The sequence below is a fragment of the Lissotriton vulgaris genome, unplaced genomic scaffold (genome assembly GCF_964263255.1).
Source record: "Lissotriton vulgaris unplaced genomic scaffold, aLisVul1.2 SCAFFOLD_3851, whole genome shotgun sequence".
Lineage (NCBI taxonomy): Eukaryota > Metazoa > Chordata > Amphibia > Caudata > Salamandridae > Lissotriton > Lissotriton vulgaris.
The window spans coordinates 1,298-21,958 of NW_028247686.1; the positions used below are offsets into that span (position 1 = coordinate 1,298).

A 20,661-nucleotide genomic window follows, 5' to 3' on the forward strand; every position below is an offset into this window, starting at 1 on the left:
CCCTGAGGGATTAATGGCCCATTTCACCAGGGGAATGGCTGCGACTACGTCCTTGGCTCAGGGACTCCCAGTCCTGGACATCCGTCAGGCAGCAACGTGGGCATTTTTTGCACACATTTGTGGACCACACTGTCCAGGCAGTAGTGTTTTGCAGAGATGGGCATTGTGCTCGTTCGGTCCTGCACGACTTTCTAGTTTATGGTATTGGTCTGCAGCCCACCGCCAGAGTAGTATGGCTTGGGTATCTAATTCATGTGCAAGGAATCTGCAGCTAGAAGTCTCAGATGAGCAAGTTAGTTACCTTCGGTAACTGTGTCTAGGTGCAGATTCCTTCCAACCCCACCCATGCCTCCCTGCTTTACAGACTAATATTGTAGGGGTAGGGTTACTCCCCCTTTCAGGGCCCTAGGTTTGCACATGACTACGCCCGTTACTTCATGGCCCTGTGCTTCTGGCACAGAAAAAAACCCGAAAAGTACTGACACATGGTCGCCCCTATATAGGTACAACAACGTCATAACTGACGCTGCCGACATCACACAGAGGAGAATCGAGCCGCCATGGGTATTACTCGGCAAAAGTTTCCGGATGAAGCCTGGCGCCTGGGAAGTTTAAAGGTAAGGAATCTGCAGCTAGATAGTCTACCAGATAATGCATTATCGATGTTAAGTAACTTGTTCTCTTGAGGTACAATTTGGCAACCTTTTGCTGCATTCCTGTTCACTGTGATGATTTGAGTCTCATACGTTGATTTCACAGCCCTGATGGCAGCTATGTAGCAGCTGGTTCAGCAGATGGCACCCTCTATCTCTGGAATGTGCTGACGGAAAAGGTTGAAAGAATGCTGTCCAAGCACCATAGGTGAGTTTTGATGTTTCAAGTAGTTTAGACCAACACATTTCAACTAAAGCACTGAAGAGGCAGATGTTTGGTGATGCAGCTAGCTGTGTGTGTGTGTGTGTCGGGGGGGGGGGGGTGTTCTTTGATATTCTTCAGTAGATGGAGGAATCTACACAGTGCGGGGAGCTGATTAATTTAATGAAGGTCTACGGGGTGGGATTCATGGCCTTAGATGGTCTTTGGTGATATTGAATGGGTCTGGTCCATGGCATTGGATGAGCAGGCATAGCAGTTTGTAGTTTCAGATTTGTGGGAGATTTGGTAGAGTTGTATGGTGGGTTAATAGTCTTTAGTGGAAGTCGGGATTGAATAGTCATTTGGAAATCAGTAGCTGTGATTTAGGGAGAGGTAGGTGTGTTCGAGAACGCCACTTCCGACTGGATGCCATTACAGTGTGGGGTTCCTCAGGGTTCCTCACTGAGCCCCACACTTTTTAATGTCTATATGCGCCCCCTTAGCTGAGATTGTTGAGCCTTTCGAGGTTAAGATTGTCACATACGCTGACGACCCTCAGCTTATTGTGTCCCTCAATCTGATGAACAACAATAAGTCCATCCTGGCTAACTGCTTGGAGAAAGTCTCGGCCTGGATGGACTCTTCCTTCCTTACAATAAATTTGGCTAAAACTGAGTTGATTTCTGAGAAAGACTACTGGTTTGGTGAATGACTCCCTGTGGCCGCAATGTATGGGAGATATGCCTGCACCCAAAGACCAAGTAAAAAGCTTGGGAGTCTGACTTGATCATAATCTGAGCTTTAAGACTCAGGCATCCAGGGTTGCTGGCTCATGCTATAGCATGCTTAAGAGGATTAGGAGGATCCTGTCTTGCCTTTTAATGTCAGGAAACTCCTGGTTCAAGCCTTGATTTTATCAAGGCTTGCTTATGCCAACGTGCTGTACCTAGGCTCCTCCTGTCTGACCATAAAAAAACTTCAAACGGTCCAACTGTGTGGCACGACTTTTGATGCATGCCCATAACAGGGAATCTGCTAAGCCGCACATTAGGGCACTGTTTTGGCTGCCTGTGGACAAGAGTTCAATTTAAGGCCTTATGTGTGGTCCTCAAATCACTATCGGCTAACCTGCCACCGATTATCCACTCTTTTGTTTCCCTATATGTCCCTCAAAGAACCCTCTGCTCCGACTCGAAACATCTTGCCATTGTCCCGAGATTTAATCGACTGGGGATTCTTTTTTTCTGTTATTTCTGCTCCAAGGTAGAATTAACCTTTTATTCGTCTTGAGGCTAACCCTCCCCGCTTCCGAAAATTCCTTAGCTTTTTTATTTGCTTGATCATGTCTCTATTTCTTGCTTAGGTGTGTCTTGTAGCGCTGGGAGGCCTTTGGTAGCCATGCACTTTATAAATGCTCTTTTTCGTTTCATTTCATATTTAAGAAGTTGAAATATATATTTTTAAAGCCCTGTTTTAGATTTTTATGGATGTGAATTTGTTTTAGTTTAAACTAATCTGAGATTTTTTTTTCCTTGCAGCGCCTCTATCAATGCTGTGGCATGGTCCCCATCTGGTGCTCATGTGCTCAGTGTGGACAAAGGAAGTAGGGGTGTACTGTGGTCTGATTTCTGAGTATCATAACACCTGTACTTTGAATTCTTTGTCAAATGATGAAATGGGGAAGTGGAATGGAAACCTTCACCAATGTCCTTCATGCTCTGCTCAGTATCCAACATGCCTGGCTGTGCACCCATGAGGATCGCCTGACAAGTTGGCAGGAGCTGAAAGCCTGGACCACGTTCTCACTACCTTCAGAATTAAGACGTGTGGCAGTGTTGAACTTGAGCTGATGTTTCGACACTAAAAGCTTTTGCAGTTTACAGCCATCCTCAAAAAAGTCTTGCTATTCTTCATGGGCAGTCTGTGCTCATTCCCATCTGAAGCGTCTCAAGGATTGCATGTAGCAAAGTCTACTTTGATTTTGGAAGTTGGCACGCTTCTGCGAGCCTTCCTCTTAATACTGTTCTGTGTTGCATTGGCTGCAGGTCTGATCTCTCCATTGAAGGACAATGTGTGCTCTGCAGTCAAGGGTGCTAAATGTACTGCAGACACCTACTTAGTGCACTTTTTGGGGGGTGGGGGGGGGGGGGGGGGGTGTAAACCATGGTCCTTTATGGGGTAAAGTTTGAGCCATAACATCCTGGTAATGCAAGTTTGACTTTTACTTTGGGGGGGGGGGGTCGGGGGGGAGAGGTATAGTTTGATTATGTCCCATCGACAGATTACGGTAAAAAAAGGAGGTTCTTTTGCAGGCTTGGAGACAGAATAATTTAGCAGATTCCCTGTACCAACCGGATTTTCCATGCTCACTGCTGTGGCAATCTTCTACAATACTTAAAAGGGGAAACAAGTGTGCGGGGGGGATGCAATGCAGCTTCATATTCGTTGCTTCATCATTCCAAGGATGTGTTTTTCACACAACCCCTTAAATCTGCTTTACCAAGTTTGTCTACACACTGAATTGATTCGTGCCAAAGACTATACTTAATGGCCTACAGAGGTGTGACCTTTTCATTATGACTGTACCTTGGGTACTCAGTAGTTCAGCTGTAAGTTTAAACTTCCCCTGCTAGCTCCAGCAGTCGAGCACATCTGTTTTCTTGTAGGAGTTTGGCTACGTTTATTGAACAAAGCAGTTTGAAGTGCATTAGCCTATTGTGCAGTTTCAATTCATCTGGTAGTGTTTGTGCCGAAATCATTAATAATCCAACATACAAATATTCTGTAGCATGGCTCTGCTATCCAGCTCCCCCGTCTATACTTGCCAGCTTCATTTGTCCATCCCTAGTTTCCACCAGTTTGCCCTTGATCTTAGAATCGCCTGAATTCTGTCAACCAATATTGTTTGCGATTAACTTGAGACCTGTTTTTCCTACCTTTACCTCTCCAAACAAAGATATGTTAGTCTTCCTTTTATCATTAAGTTTCATTCCAGTGTAATGCTGTTGGAAAGTCCCACTTTTCGAATGAGTCTGTCCTAGCTTCAGCAATGATGAACTCCTTCACCTTGCTGTATGGCTTTCTGCTTCTAACTCACATTGGTTTGTTCTGATTTACTCACATTTTGTATGTAACGAATCCTAAACTTCTACATTAGAAATGAGCATGCTGTATGATGATGCTCATCAGTTGTGCAGGATCTCAGTCAAGTGTGATGAATTTGCTTAAAAATAATGTTGCGTCCCCACCTGTTTATGTGAGCCAGTGCTGCCTTTGAACCAAGTTTTTAGTTTTGGCGTGAACCAGAAAATTAAATTGAAGGACTGGGCAGACTATCTTACAGTGCTGTAGCATGAGGTTTTTGTGAGAGCCCTACTGTTGGTGCCTCAGGGGATGTGAACTTGGAATAGGGCTGACGTTTCTGGTACTGTGAGTGTGGTCAGAGACACCAGTTGGTTATCTTGAGTTAAGTAGAACTGTAATGGATTGTTGGCTGATTTGTTTTTCATTTGTTACTCGGATCTTGTGGCTGTCTGCCCCCAATGTGCTCACTAATGGCAGATCATCCTTAAATAATATTAGGTCAGTCTGCATCCGATATGACATTGCCATGGAGGAGCAAGGAAACTAGACCTTTCCTTGGGTTGATGCAGTTTGATTTGATTTTTCAGAAAAAACGTACATATTCAATTTTGCACCTTTTTTTTATTGTCGTGTGTTTTTATTGCAGGGGCTTTGTGAATAATTTGAACTAGTCCCAATTCTTTCCTTGCCTATCATGGGGGTCTTCACAGAGGCACACTTTCCCGCCCCCCCTCTGACTTTAGTGAGGGAGTAAACGTAGACTAGCTCCCTCTTGCTGGTTCAAGTGATGGAGCAGAGCGTATTGCCACCATTGTAGAAGACTGCTGGAGAGTACGATTTGTCATCCTACCATCTTGGACAATGTGTGCAATTGTTCCAAGAGTCATCCTATCATTGTACATGCTAAAAGTAGCTGTGTTCACTAAAGGACGCGAACGGAGCTTCATGTCACCCCCTGGTGACCGACTTAAAGAAATGAACAAAATCGCCTCGCCTGCATTTTGCAAACTTGTTCAAAATGTTATCCTAACCTGAAGACTAGAGGGGTTTGGGAAGAGGTGTGCATGCCCCTTATTCATGGGAATATTATACGTTTCCCATAGTTAACTTAATCTTATGAAACTTGCTTGTAGCCCTGTGAGTAAATTCCAACAGCCATGAAAATTGCGAAGTTGTCAGTGTCTAAATACACACACTATGCTTTTGACCTGAGAGATTTCCTAAGGGACCGTGTCAGTTTTATCACTCAGCCTGTTTATCAGCAATGTGGGTGAACATTTGGTTGCTCATTCAATGCAGCGATACCACATGCCAACAGTTATTGTTCTTTCTGATGCATTATTTATTGTGTAGCTTTGGTCCTTTGAATTGGGCCGAATAAACCTGTGTTCTCTATAGTGCTTACTGCTGTTTGTTTGCCCCCCCCCCCCCACTCCCAAAGTTATTTTCTTGTAAATATGAAATGATCTTACACAGTGAAGAAAATTTCAAAACGTTGTGGTTTGGTTCATTTACATGTAATGTTCCTTTACTCCAAAGAAAAGTAATTTGATTACATTTTAACGAGCTCATCACCAACCAAGCACTTGAGCCTCAAGGCTTTCTCTAGATATTATCAGTTTTGAGTTTTTATTCATTTACACAGCTAATTCATGCCCCATGTGTGAATAAAGCATGTAAACTGCTGTCCTGGACTGATAATCCTACCCAGCTGATGAGGCGAGAATCAGCTAAGCTGCTCCTAATTGAGTAGCATCATTACCGGTCTTTATAATAGTTCCATTTGTAATGGTGCCAGGCACCTTGTGTGCTTCCTTTAAAAAAAAAAATATATATATATATATATATAACGGATGCTGCTGATTTTTTGAATTGGAGTGCACTGTGGCCTGCTAATCGGCTGTCAGTGCCCTGACCCGAGATTGTATGTCGAATGGTCTATACCCAATTGGAAATGGCTAACTCGCCTGTAAGTCCCTAGCATATGGTACCCAGGTGATGTAAGTTAGAGGGGTATCCCAGGTCTTGCAAGACCTCCAGGGTAGCACAACTTGTGCTGCAAGGGATAGGAGTCCCCCAGTCTGCCATTGCAGACTGGCAGTGCATTCTTGCTCTGCTGGCCCGACTTTGCCTTTGAAAACCAGGGAAAAGACACTGCTTTCCCCTCTACATCTGTGTAAGCACCCCCTCTGGCCCACAGATCCAGAGGCAGGGTGCAACAGATCACACGAGCAGGACATGTAGTTTACATGTCCTGACAGTAAATGCGTGAAAACAGTTTATTCTGTGGCAAGACTTGGTCGCCCAGTTGTCGTGTGCAGTATTACATCCTGACCCATCAGATGTTCTATTTCCTGAACGGCGTGTCCATAGTGGGCACTCCAAGATATTAAACTACTTGTTATTTTTAGCCCAACTTTGTATCTCAAGTCGAAATTAATGTAACTTTTGAAAAGGGACCACTTTGTTGCCTGTAGAATTCCTGTGTGAGTTTCATGCTCTCCTGGAGAGATGTGCCAACGACTCTCAGGAAGTAGAACAATGAGTGGTTGCAGACAGAGAGGTTTTACCTCCCTCCTGCAGGAATCCACTTAGGCGTTGGCCCCAAAAGGTAGGCAACAAAGGAGAACCCACCTCTGAATGGCTGTTGTGTCACACAAGGGAGGAGGGCTTCCTCATTCTTTATGCAGACTGACTGGTAAAGGGAGCAGGAGGGAGGACCAGTTACCAAACTGGTTTCCCCAGTATGTGTAGCCCTGAGGTAGCCACACCCCATGGTGGGATAGGGAGGTCTGAAAGCTTGGGGGGGGTCCTCTATCTTGGGAGTGGACAGAATGGTGCATCCTGGGTTAGCCTGTTGCCACACTACACAGGAAGTGGTCACCAGGTGGGAGGGAACCTGGTCGCCCATTTGATACTAAAGGCATCCTGCCCTGAGGGTATTTTCTAAGCATACGATGGGGTACCCCGGCACCCATAGCTCAACCCACTTGGAAAAAGGGACTGCCCTGCTGCACCAAAGGACCAGCAAAGAGTTTGCAACATCTTAACATTCACCTGGTCCAAGTGTCCTGCTCAAGGAGAAGCTGTCTCTGAGCCTACTCAAGCCAAAAAAACTCAAGTGCCAACTGACTGGCCGCCTATTCGAAGCACAGAAACACACTAGCTGGAGAAGCCAGCTGGGGCAAGTTGATGACCCAGAATCTTCAAGCTGCTACCGCTGGTCAGTTCCAAGGACCAAGACCCGATGCACAGAGTTGCATCTGTGTTCGCAGAGTCTGGGAGTCCTGTTCGATAGTTGCTGGGACCCTCAGAAGGAGAGTTCTTGACCCAGGAAGGATTGGCCTGTGACTGTGAAACCAGGTGACAGGTAGTCCAGTGTTGACTGGATTTCAGGCAAACCTGAGAGGTCCTTGTGGGATTTCGGCCCTGCAAACCTCTCGCCTTCTTTGTGGACAGAGGAATCTCCCTGCTTGAAGATCTGTCGACTGTGTTGTAGCCACAGCATCTTCAGCATCCTTCACCCCTTGCATCAAGACTCCTCCCTAGGAACATTTTCAAAATGGATAATGCACCTAAAACTGCTTGAGGATTGCTCCTTCTGTGGAGGTAACTTTTTTTTAAGTCTGTGCTGGTCCCCTTAAATAGTTCCTGCCAGAGTGGGTCACTCCAAGTACTTCTAACTAACTGCTTTGACATTTACCCAAGTTTTCCTTAAACCTTTATTGTCCAAGTTGTTGAATTTGCTAAGGCTTGCTCGTGATTCACTGAAAATGCTTTGGTTTCATTCTAGTGTCTAAATTCTTATAAAAATACTATCTTTATAAATTGGTGCCAGATTTCTAGAGTGTTGTCTTTCTTCAGTTATTTTGGTGTTGTTTAAATGCTTTACACTTGTTCCTCTTTGTATGCCTTGCAGCTCAGTCCCACAGCTACCCCTGGTTGAGCTGAGGTTTGACAGATGAAACCTAATTTTAGTAAAGTCTTGAATAGCAGTAGCAATGCACAAGGCTGATAATGAAATATTCGTATAAGTGCATTGATTTATCTTCTACGGGTGTTCATATCACTGAAACCTGGCAGGCATTCAAGAATGTTAAACAATAAGGAGGGTGTGTTAGGGGAAATTTTTATTGACCTGGCAGTGCTACAATCCCCACATACTATTAAAAACAAGTAGTGGCAATGGGTCAAGGATGACTGAAGCTATCTAAAGAAACTGTGTATTGATATCAGGATACAATCAAGAAATCCAAGATATTCGTGGTGAAAAATTGTGTTCCCATCAGATACCCATCCTGTACCGCCCTACATCATTTGGGATCCTTCACCCGAAGGAAGTGGAAGCATATCCACTATGGATTAGGTAGATTGTAGCCTAATCTTCTTGAAGGATACAGGGATGTGATGAAAGGAAAAGTAGTATCAGGGGGTAAACTGACTAGCAGTGCAAAGAAATTATTGAAAGTGCTATGTGCAAAAATAAGTGAATGAATTAATATTGGGTTGCGGAAATGGAAAATAAATTTTAATGGGTTCCTATCCACACCCAAGGATAAAAACAGTGCAAAGTAGTGTAACAAATAACTACTTAGATGGAATTGAGGTCGACATGTTTCTGCAGTGTAACTGGGTCAAAAGATCCCTTCCTGCTTCATCAGGACCTTAACAAAGAATGCTACTGCTGATGTGTGAATTATAGTGATTTAAAAATTGAAATCCTATCACCTGAAAAGCGCCCATGTAGATGATCCGGATGGTCATGGAATCATATTGGACAAACAAACACACAAAGAGTACACAGTTAATAACGATAGCTTATAAGGAAAGACACATGTCTCGTGAGAAATTACAAATGCCAATTAATATTGGTCAGCGGTTGCTTAGTAATCAACCCATTCAGTCGAATCAATATGTTGATGTGAATAAACGGATAACACTGTATCCACTCACCCACTATATGGGGAATTCGCTCTCCACCTCACCTGGCTACAGCTCAGGTAGAAATGGAGCACCGCTCTATTGGAAGAAGAGAGAAGAAATACTGCAGAAAAAGGAAGAACTAAAGAGCTTTAGCTAGACACGCCCTGTCTTAGAAGGGTCATTAGTTTTTTAAGATGTGGCATTACATTCTGCAACATTCATATGCGCCGACCCTGTGCAGCTTAAAGCATGCGGAAGGTTTCATTTGTCGGCTATTTTGTCATGTTCAATGCCAACATGAAACGTTTTTACATTACATTCACCTTCCTACTACTGGTATTGTGAAACTCGTGTTCTAAGCTGGTTGGCCGCGAGACAGACTACGCATATATTAAAGCTGCTGCGGAACCCAGATCGTAAGCATGTTTAACAACCAAAGGGAGTGATGCCTGGTTCTGAAAGAGTGCATCAACAAACCCCTAGATAACGCATCCATTCAAGCAAAATGCTGCCGCTATGTCAAAACAGGTTTGCAAAAAGTTTGGCACCCGCCCAGTGTACGCTGCGAGCACAACTGACTTGAAACGTAAAGTTGTCCCGTCTCCCCTTGGCACGCTTACCTGTCCGTCGGTACTCCTGACATCCGTCTTGGCTGTCATGTGGGAGGTACCTGGATGGACAGGAAGCGGCCATATAAACCTTTCTAACTGGTTGCGGTGTGGGTCGTGTGATCGTGGGTGCTTCGCACCGCGATTACACAGGGCTGCTGGGAGTTGTAGTCTATCTGTGTGTTTGACGCCACAACAACTGAAATGGAAGACACACTGGAGTGATTTTCCGTGAGTCTATGTTATTGTGACAGTCTTATTTTCTGAAAAAAACGACACATTCTCTGAAAATTCAAAGAATTCAAAAATGCAAAGAATTCAAAAATGCCCGAGCTAAACTACGGGCTGCGGTATGGGTCATGTGATCGCGGGTACTTCGCGCCGCGATTACACAGGGCTACTGGGAGTTATAGTCTATCTGTGTGTTTGACGCCACAACAACTGAAATGGAAGACACACTAGAGTGATTTTCAGCCCGTGAGTCTGTTATTGTGAAAATTTTATTTTTTGAAAAAACCGACACATTCTCTGAAAATTCTAATATGGCCCGAGCTAAACTTCAAAATTCAAAAATTCGCTCGCAGCCATTTAGAGAGAGCACTTTGCCCCCGAGTTAGAAAATATCCCTCATTTAATAATGTAGGAAAAATAGCAGTCATTTACAAGTTTACTAGAACACTTTCACTGAATGATCAGAGAAATTGTCTCGCCATCATGGACATATACTATTGGTGCACAACATAAGACCACCCAATTGCCAAAGAATGTAATCATATATTCAGAGGAGGACTATAACGACATCCACGGGATGTCTTTGTTCAAGCCCGTTTTGTCAGTTTGTAATTTATACACCCACCTCTGTTCTCTTCTATGTAGGAAGGTGCTGATATCAGAGATGTGTTTGGGTATCACCGGTTGTTCTAACACTGTCCAGTGTAGATCAGTTGGAGAATGGTGGGCTGCTAGGAAATGGTTGGTCAGTCTCGTAGCTTGCTTGTTACTACGTATCAAGCTCTTATGCTCTGATATTCTTATCTTTACTTTCCTAGTGGTCATGCCCACATCTTTTCTCACAAGGGCAGTTGATTAGATAAATTAGGTTCGAACTGTTGCAATTCGTAAGCCTACGTTGCTCCCATGGTCGTTCTGTACCAATATCGATCCTAATAGTTCTGGAGGTTTGGGGGCATGCTACACACTGTCCACACGGATGGTGACCAGTGACTGCAGGCATCTCCCATAGGGTGCCTATAGCTCTTGGAATTTCTATTTTAGGTCTTGTATGGACCAGTTTGTCCTTTAAATTTTGTCCCCTTTTGAACGCAAAAAGGGGAGCAGGCAGTGTGTCCTTGCCAGTGTTGAGGATACCCCAGTGTTTTTTGATGATTTTGGAAATTTGATTGGACAATGTGCCAAACGTTGTAACACATGTCATGCGTTCAGCTTTCTCTTTGGGGGGCATTATTTCCAGTAGGCTAGCTCTGTTATTATTCGCCGCTCGTTTTTTAGACTGATGTATCAGTTTTTTAGGATAGTCTTTATCCAGTAAATCTTGTGCTAGACTTTTTGCATGTGTTTCAAAAGAAATTCTTGTGGTGCAATTTCTTTGAATACGCAAAAATTGCCCGTAAGGCAAATTATCCCGTAGGGATTTAGGATGGCAGCTATGATGATTAAGCAATGAATTACGGGCCATTGGTTTCCGGTAAAGCTCAGAAATGAGGCCGTTAGGTGTGCCATGAATCAATAGGTCCAGAAAGGCCAATTTACAGGCTAGAGCTAGCCTACTGGAAATAATGCCCCCCAAAGAGAAAGCTGAACGCATGACATGTGTTACGTTTGGCACATTGTCCAATCAAATTTCCAAAATCATCAAAAAACACTGGGGTATCCTCAACACTGGCAAGGACACACTGCCTGCTCCCCTTTTTGCGTTCAAAAGGGGACAAAATTTAAAGGACAAACTGGTCCATTCAAGACCTAAAATAGAAATTCCAAGAGCTATAGGCACCCTATGGGAGATGCCTGCAGTCACTGGTCACCATCCGTGTGGACAGTGTGTAGCATGCCCCCAAACCTCCAGATCTATTAGGATCGATATTGGTACAGAACGACCATGGGAGCAACGTAGGTTTACGAATTGCAACAGTTCTAACCTAATTTATCTAATCAACTGCCCTTGTGAGAAAAGATATGTGGGCATGACTACTAGGAAAGTAAAGATAAGAACATCAGCATAAGAGCTCGATATGTTGTAACAAGCAAGCTACGAGACTGACCAACCATTTCCTAGCAGCCCACCATTCTCCAACTGATCTACACTGGACAGTGTTAGAACAACCGGTGATACCCAAACACATCTCTGATATCAGCACCTTCCTACATAGAAGAGAACAGAGGTGGGTGTATAAATTACAAACTGACAAAACGGGCTTGAACGAAGACATCCCGGGGATGTCGTTATAGTCCTCCCCTGAATATATGATTACATTCTTTGGCAATTGGGTGGTCTTATGTTGTGCACCAATAGTATATGCTACACTGGCGAGACAATTTCTCTGATCATTCAGTGAAAGTGTTCTAGTAAACTTGTAAATGTCTTTCCTTATAAGCTATCGTTATTAACTGTGTACTCTTTGTGTGTTTGTTTGTCCAATATGATTCCATGACCATCCGGATCATCTACATGGGCGCTTTTCAGGTGATATGATTTCAATTTTTAAATCACTATAATTCACACATCAGCAGTAGCATTCTTTGTTAAGGTCCTGATGAAGCAGGAAGGGATCTTTTGACCCAGTTACACTGCAGAAACATGTCGACCTCGATTCCATCTAAGTAGTTATTTGTTACACTACTTTGCACTGTTTTTATCCTTGGGTGTGGATAGGATCCCATTAAAATTTATTTTCCATTTCCGCAACCCAATATTAATTCATTCACTTATTTTTGCACATAGCACTTTCAATAATTTCTTTGCACTGCTAGTCAGTTTACCCCCTGATACTACTTTTCCTCTCATCACATCCCTGTATCCTTCAAGAAGATTAGGCTACAATCTACCTAATCCATAGTGGATATGCTTCCACTTCCTTCGGGTGAAGGATCCCAAATGATGTAGGGCGGTACAGGATGGGTATCTGATGGGAACACAATTTTTCACCACGAATATCTTGGATTCCTTGATTGTATCCTGATATCAATACACAGTTTCTTTAGATAGCTTCAGTCATCCTTGACCCATTGCCACTACTTGTTTTTTAAAGGCATTCAAGCATGCCTGCTTCTTTATTGGTTAAATAAATGTGGAAATATACCAGTTTCACTAAACCCATAAATACAGTTGACAAAACATAAATACAGACAGAAATGACAAAAAATAAACGCCATAAAACTGGCACCACTACATATTGTATTGTAATTTCGTTTATGTAGCGCTTACTACCCCCGACAAGGTGTGAAATTGCTTTTTTTTGGCAAGTAGCATGCTACTCAGGAACCCCTAAAGGATTATTGTTGAATTAGTATGGTGAAATATGAAAGTAATTTAAGTGGTGGATAGGTTAGTCAGTTATTTGGATTCAGAAGGATAGCAGAGGGGGAAAAGGTTCACATTTATATAGTACTTGTTACCCCTGATGGGGTGTTGAAGTGCTTTTTTGGTGAGTAGCACGCCACTCTGAAATCCATATATAAATGGTGGTGAATTAGTATAGCAAAATATTAAATTTGAGAAGTGGACATGCTAGTCTGTTATTGTGATTGAAATGGATAGATTAGAGATAGAAAAGTGAAGGATTTAGACTTTTTTTTTAAATTTGTTTTGGAAGTCATAACAGCAGGAGGAGGCTTGGGATGAGTGAAAAGGAATGTGGAAGGGAAGAGTCCGGTAATATTTTGGAAAGGCTTGTTTTGGGGGATTGGTATAGTAAGAGGTGTCAGATAATGCAAGGAAGGGTAGAGTAGGGGAGAGTCTAGAAAGGGTTATTTTGGGGATCATAGTGGTATGGGGTTTGGGATAAATTGGAGTGGATGTCGAGGATATATTGATAGTTCTAGTGTGAAAAATAGGGTAGTGCATTGGAAAGAGTAGTAGAAAGAAGTTTGAAGTGAGTCAAGTTTGGGTAGAAGGTATATTGAAAGGTATAGGGTAGTGCATTGGATATGCTGAATTAGAAGAAAGTAAGTCATAAATATACAGATACATAAGTACTTGGAAAGTGAATAGATGCATAAAGAATGTAAGTATATGTAGATTAAAGAGATCTGTCAGCCACTCAAAAACTTTATTTCGACTAAACATCAATAAAAGCACAATTAAAATACATCATATCATAAGTGCAATTATTTCTTGATCAACAAAAAGGTACAAGGGGTAATTATACAAGATGACAATAAATGTTTGTATCGTAAACTATCACCCCACTGCCTGACCCCCTAAAATTGGGAACCACTGGAGTCAAAAAATACCAGAGATTATCCAGTTAAATTAGAACAGTGCAAATATAAAAAAATAATTTGATAAAACATTAAAATTGGATGACCATAAAAAAAAATGTCACGGTGTTTCTCTAGGTGTAGATAAATGTAGATATAATACCATAACACTTCTAGTTGGAGGAGACCGTCCTGTTACTGCCCATCTCTTTCTCCTTTAAAATACCTCTGTGTATACACCACATCGCAAATAAGAATTTCGAGGTAGCGACTACAAATAGTGGATGAGTCTTGTATTTTAGTAGCCTGAAAACCTCGCTAAAATTCCTAAGTCTCAGATTTCTACAAAGTTGGAGGACCAACTTGGATTAGACCCTTTATAAGCAGGACAGAAAAGCATAACCTGGAGTTCTGCTTCTTCAGAAGAGAGCACCCAGGACAATCTAATGAAGTTGCTCCCTTCCATTTATTTGTAAGTGCACAGAGCAGGAGCGTCCCGTGCCTGAATTGTAAAAACAACTTCTTTGCCATGAATGGTTGAATACTGTCCAGGGCCAATTCCAATTTGTATTGTTGCTTGGCATCTAGAAACCTAGATGTCGGGATACATGAATTCATACTCTGGGACAATAAAGCGAGTTTGTGTTCTTTAAGATCTAGAGATGGGGACTTTTTGGGGATAGAGGGGCAGGTCTCTTCTGACGTTACCCATGTGTTTCCCTCCGCAATGAATAGCATGTGCGCCTAATATATGACAGCCAAGGTAGATTTCCTGCTCCCAGAATGGGCATGACATCCCCCAATTCCCCCCTAAAAGTAACTAGCTCAGGCGTGCTCCAGAGGCGATGCCGGAATGGGAGAGGACAAGAGGCAATTAGATCAGCAATGGGTCAGATACCCAGATCCATCCTAAGTGGAATTAGAGGAGTACTTTTTGGGAGACCCAGCAGCTGCCTAATAAAAGTATTCTCTGTAAGAGATAGTGTTAGATGGACAATGTCCCCAAAGTTCAGCACCATATAACGAAGCCCCACTTGCTTGAATTTTGTAAATTTCTGATGGAGGGCCGACATATTTTAGGTACAACTTTTGTGGACTTTCAAGATGCCTCCTATTGACTGTTAATTTTAGGTTTCTTTCTTTATTTGCGCCCCCCAGTTCATCTTATTGTTAAGTGTAATATCCAAATAATCAAATTTGGACACACTCTAGGGGCCTTACCTCCCTTTGTGGGTGCTGGCAAATAATGCTAACATATATACATATGTAATATCATAATAAATAATAAAACAGATAAAATATATACTGAAAAACCTCAACAAAGGTTCCTACATAGGAATGCATTAGAGAGAAAAAACTCATTTGCAACATATCAGTGTCATTATGTTAGTCCAAACTGCAGCCAATCGGGCTCAAGCACCCTCTAGAACCTTCTCCTCAGAAGCTCAAGCCCTCAGATTTTCTACCGCACGTCGTGTGAAGGGAGTCTCCCTGAGCTCTGCTCAGTTTTTCTTCATATCTACTCTTCTACTCCGTGTTTTCTCAAAATGTCAAGTAAGAAGTCTTTATTTAGACCTTGCTCTTCCTGTGGGAAACTGCTTTTGTTTGAGAAGGACCCCCACCAAAAGTGTATTTACTGCTTGTATCCAGAACACAAGGTGGCTGACTGTAAGTTCTGTAGAACTTTCCCTCCTAAAACCCTCAGAGACAGGGAGGGTCGTCTCCTTTTATGGCTGAAGCGCTTTCAAGATAAGGACGCACCTTTGTCAGACGCAGAAAGTTTCCAGTCAGGCCCTTCCTCTGTGGCTTCCAAGCGTGGCAGTGTTCAGGAGTTGCCATCTCCTTTTCTAAAGAAGAAAAAGCTGGCTTTGACTGTAGCTACAGTGCCACCTACTGCTACTATGACTGCTGTGTCTACGCCACGAGACCTGGCTCTCAGGCGTCTTTTCCAGCCTCTATAAGTGTGGTTACACTTATGACAGCGCGGTCGTCGACGGGCTCGTCGACGACCATTCCATCGACCAGATTGGCTACTGTGGCTTTGTCGACGACTACTGTCACAACGACGTCGTCGGCGAAATTCTCGTCGACGGCTTTCATGTCTACGAAAGCCTCTACCTCTTCAATCTCGTCGACGGTCCCTATTATATCGTTGACGAAGAAGCCAACGTCGACTAAGAAATCATCGTCGACGGCTAAGCTCCCGTCGACGTCGAAGACTCCATCGACGAAGGCACCATCGACGTCGAAGACACCGTTGACGTCGACGACCCAGTCGACGTCGAAAACACCGTCGACGTCTAGGACCACGTCGACCGGCTCGTCGACGACCACTTCGTCGACGGCGAAGTTTTCATCCAAGGATTCGACGACGATCCCGTCGACAAAAACAACGTCGATGGTAGAATCAAAGCCTCCTGTGTCGACGAATACATCCAAGACATCGTCGTCGACGCAAGGGTCTACGTCAATGGCTGTGTCGACGACATCTTCAAGTTCTCTATCCTTCGCCAATATGCCCTTGTTGCCCTTGGACACTTCAGTCCCTGCCACGGAGTCTTCTATCAGCATTGTGGAGGATTCTGCTCTCCAACTGCAAACACCTACTCTACAGCCACCTTCTCCGTTGTTCGTATCGGACCATGAGACGGAATCCGTCCCAGATGTAACTGTTTATGGTGATGCTCAGAGTCCATCGGATTTAATAATCAAATGTCAGGACACTAGTTCTGAAGAAGATGAGGATGAGACTGTGGAACAGCATGAGGAACAATGCGTGCAGGTTCCTATGGCGGCTATTCCAGTATCGCTATTTTCCAACCTCCAAGATATGTTGGATGATTATAATAGAAGATTTCCGCCTACCCCCCAGGGTACTCCGGGACGTGTTACCTCTGATGCAGCAATGTCTTTTCAGCCTCAGCAAACACCTCCTAGGCAATCTGCTCCTTCAGAAAATCCGCGTGCAACTCTCCCCACTAATTCACAACAAGATGTGGATGATGAATCAGAGCCGGAGAGAGAGGAAGGTGAGGTTAATCAGGATACAGATGATGAGCAAGATCCATATATGGCGGAATTCGATGACTATCGAGTTCAGACACCCTCGCCACAACAGGGCGCTTCCAGTGATTCACCTCCGGTTGACATCGCTAGCTTCCATAAATTGATGGATAAAGCGGCGGACCGCTTCAAGTTACCTAGGGTGCAGCGAGAGGAAGACTGCTTCCTTTATGATTTTAAGAACCAACCTTATAAGCAAGTCCATACCATACCAATCATAGAATTTGTTTGGAAAGAGGGGCTAAAGATCATGCAGGCTCCTAACTCCTTGCCTGCTCAAATACCTCGATTAGAGAAGAAATATAAGGCCCCAACGGGCTCGCCTGCATGTTTACTCTCGCATCCTAAGCCAGACTCTGTAGTGACTCAGGCAGCGCAACGTCGTGCGAGCAACCCAGCAGCACCTATCACTTCCCCTCCCGATAGAGAGGGTCGACGTTTAGATGCAATTGGAAAGAAGTTTTCGTCCATGGCGTCTACTTTAGCCCGTGCCGCAAATGCTCTAGCCATTTTAGGTCGTTTCGACCGTCAAATGTGGTCAGACATTTCCGTGCTGCTTGCGCAACTACCGGAAACATCTAAAGCGGAAGCGCTCCAGATCCTTCAGGATGGGCAAAGAGCTTCGGAGGAAATGATTGACTGTGCTGTGGACGTGGCAAGTACTGCCTTCCGTATTCTTGCCAGTGCTGCGGTGCTCCGACGCCAGGGATGGTTGAAATCCACGTCGTTCAGGCAAGAGGTCCAGTCAAAAATACTTGACATGCCGTATGATGGTGAATCTTTGTTTGGTTCTCATATCGATGAATCATTGGAGACCATAAAGAAAGATACCGACACGGCAAAGTCGCTTGGGTCCTTACAGTTCAAAAAGCAGCCTTTTCGTGGAGCGCGTGGACGGGGCACCTCGTCCAATTTTTCACGAGGAGGACAATCTCAGTACCGCCAGTACAATCAGGGAAACCAACGTTACTCAAATCAGCAATCTTCTCGTCAACAACACTCCAAGTCCTATAGAGGAAAGTCTAATCATAGAGGTTCCAACAACAAACGTCAATGACTTTCGAGTTCAACAGAATGTTGGAGGGCGAATCTCGCAGTTTTACTCCCAGTGGTCTCAAATAACATCAGACCAATGGGTTTTGGACATTGTACGCAAGGGTCACGCCTTGGAGTTCACAGAGATTCCTCCTCATTCTCCGCCTTCGGGTCCGCCACCTCCCCATCTAGAAGAACTGCAACATCAAGTTCTACTTTTGTTAACAAAGGGTGCAGTCGAAGTGGTTCCTGTATCTCAGCGAGGGAAAGGTTTCTATTCAAGGTTTTTCCTCATTCTAAAGAAGACGGGGGAGTGGCGTCCCATTATGGACTTGAGAGCTCTCAATCTCTTCCTAAAGCAACAATCTTTCCGCATGTTGACGTTGTCGGAAGTCTTGCGACTTCTCTGCAGCAGAGATTTTTTGACGACAATAGACCTGCAAGACTCCTATTTTCATGTGCCAATTATCCTTCGACATCGGCAATTCTTGAGGTTCAAGGTGGGTCACGTTCATTATCAGTTCAAAGTCCTACCTTTTGGCCTCCGATCAGCTCCTCGTGTTTTCACGAAGGTTCTGGCTCCGGTCATGGCTCATCTGCGTCTTCAGGGAGTCCAGATATTTCCTTACCTGGACGATTGTCTTCTAAAATCCCAATCCTCGCTCCAGTTGGCTCACGACACACGTTTGTGCCAAACCCTGTTCAAGTCTCTAGGGTTGACCATCAATGTGGAAAAGTCACACTAAACACCTCTGCGGAACAGGAACTTCCTCGGAGCTATCCTAGACACGGACGTGTCAAAAGCGTTCGTCTCCATCGAACGGCGACAGAAGATAGTTCGTCTGGTCTCAACCATCAGGTCAAAAAAGTCAGTTTCAGTGCGGATGTTAAAATCATTTCTGGGGATGGCATCATCTTGTATCACACTGATCCCAAATTGCAGGTTACTTACCCGTCCTATACAGGAGGAATTGGACCTGCAATGGCGACAAGTGTCAGGGTCGTTCAACGACCAGGTGACAGTCACACCCCGCATGAAGACCGGTCTGCTCTGGTGGGAACAACGAACCAATTTGGACGTAGGGGTTTCTTTCCTTGCCCAGCCTCCGGATCTGACATTGACCACGGATGCGTCCATGGAAGGATTGGGTGCCCATCTCCTGGACCTTTCCATCAAGGGAAAATGGACGGCGATTCAGCGAACCTGGCATATCAACCGACTGGAGTTGCTGGCAATCTTCCTGGCGCTCAAGGCATTCTTGCCCGTGGTGCAAGGGGAATCGGTGCTGGTTCAAACAGACAACACCACCAGCATGCACTACATGAACAAACAGGGCGGCACAAAATCTCAGCCTCTGTCTCGTCTAGCTCAAAGAATTTGGGAATGGGCACTTTGTCACAACATTTCTTTGATGGCAGTCCATCTGCCGGGAGCATCCAACATACTGGCAGATTCCCTGAGCAGGTCTGCGTCATCCACTCACGAATGGGAGTTGCACCAACCAACTCTAGACCTGGTGTTCCGTCGATGGGGTCATCCCAAGATAGACCTCTTTGCAACCCCAGTGAATCGGAAGTGCCAGACTTTCGCAAGTTGGCATCCTCATCCAGAATCCAGCGGCAATGCCCTACTCATGGATTGGTATTTACAACAAGGGGTGGTGAGGGACAGAGTCTCTGAATTAAGCAGAAAGCTCTCACCCAGTCAAGAGATCAGGGCTAGATCCAACACCGTTTTTTAGCTCACTGCACCATCCCAGTTTCAGAACCTGGCTGTATGCAAATTAGTCTGTTCCTGTCCCAGTGCATGATGGGAACAGGGCAAACCAAACTACAAAAGCCAATTCTTACACTGGGAAGGAAACAAGTGAGATAAATAACGGTGATGGATCAAGCCCTGATCTTTGGACTGGGTAAGAGTGGTCTGCTTAATTCAGACACTCTGTTCATCACCACCCCCTTTTCTGAATCGATTTTGGCCACTATAGGTGTGGCAGGGTATACTCAGACATGAGTCCCTTTCTCACTGCTCCATCAGGATTCAAGCAAGCCGGGCCGAAGACGGCTGAAATGCCAGAAACCGGTCCCCGGTAGCTTGTCTCCTTTCTGGTGAAGAATTGGCTTGGTAGTTTGGTCTGCCCTGTTCCCATGATGCACTGGGCCAGGGACAGACTGATTTGCATATAGCCAGGTTCTGAGCTGGGATGGGGCAGTGAGATAAATAACGGTGATGGATCAAGCCCTGATCTTTGGACTGGGTAAGAGTGGTCTGCTTAATTCAGACACTCTGTTCATCACCACCCCCTTTTCTGAATCGATTTTGGCCACTATAGGTGTGGCAGGGTATACTCAGACATGAGTCCCTTTCTCACTGCTCCATCAGGATTCAAGCAAGCCGGGCCGAAGACGGCTGAAATGCCAGAAACCGGTCCCCGGTAGCTTGTCTCCTTTCTGGTGAAGAATTGGCTTGGTAGTTTGGTCTGCCCTGTTCCCATGATGCACTGGGCCAGGGACAGACTGATTTGCATATAGCCAGGTTCTGAGCTGGGATGGGGCAGTGAGATAAATAACGGTGATGGATCAAGCCCTGATCTTTGGACTGGGTAAGAGTGGTCTGCTCAATTCAGACACTCTGTTCATCACCACCCCCTTTTGT

The 20,661-nt window shown here is 44.5% G+C and overlaps 1 long non-coding RNA gene across 1 annotated transcript; it reads left to right on the plus strand.

Moving 5' to 3' along the window:
• The first annotated feature begins 756 nt into the window (after nucleotides 1-756).
• On the plus strand, nucleotides 757-5,339 carry LOC147665075 (uncharacterized). Its single transcript, XR_015305051.1, has 2 exons — nucleotides 757-861; nucleotides 2,394-5,339. It is a non-coding gene; the product is annotated as an uncharacterized LOC147665075 (long non-coding RNA).
• The last annotated feature ends 15,322 nt before the right edge of the window (nucleotides 5,340-20,661 follow it).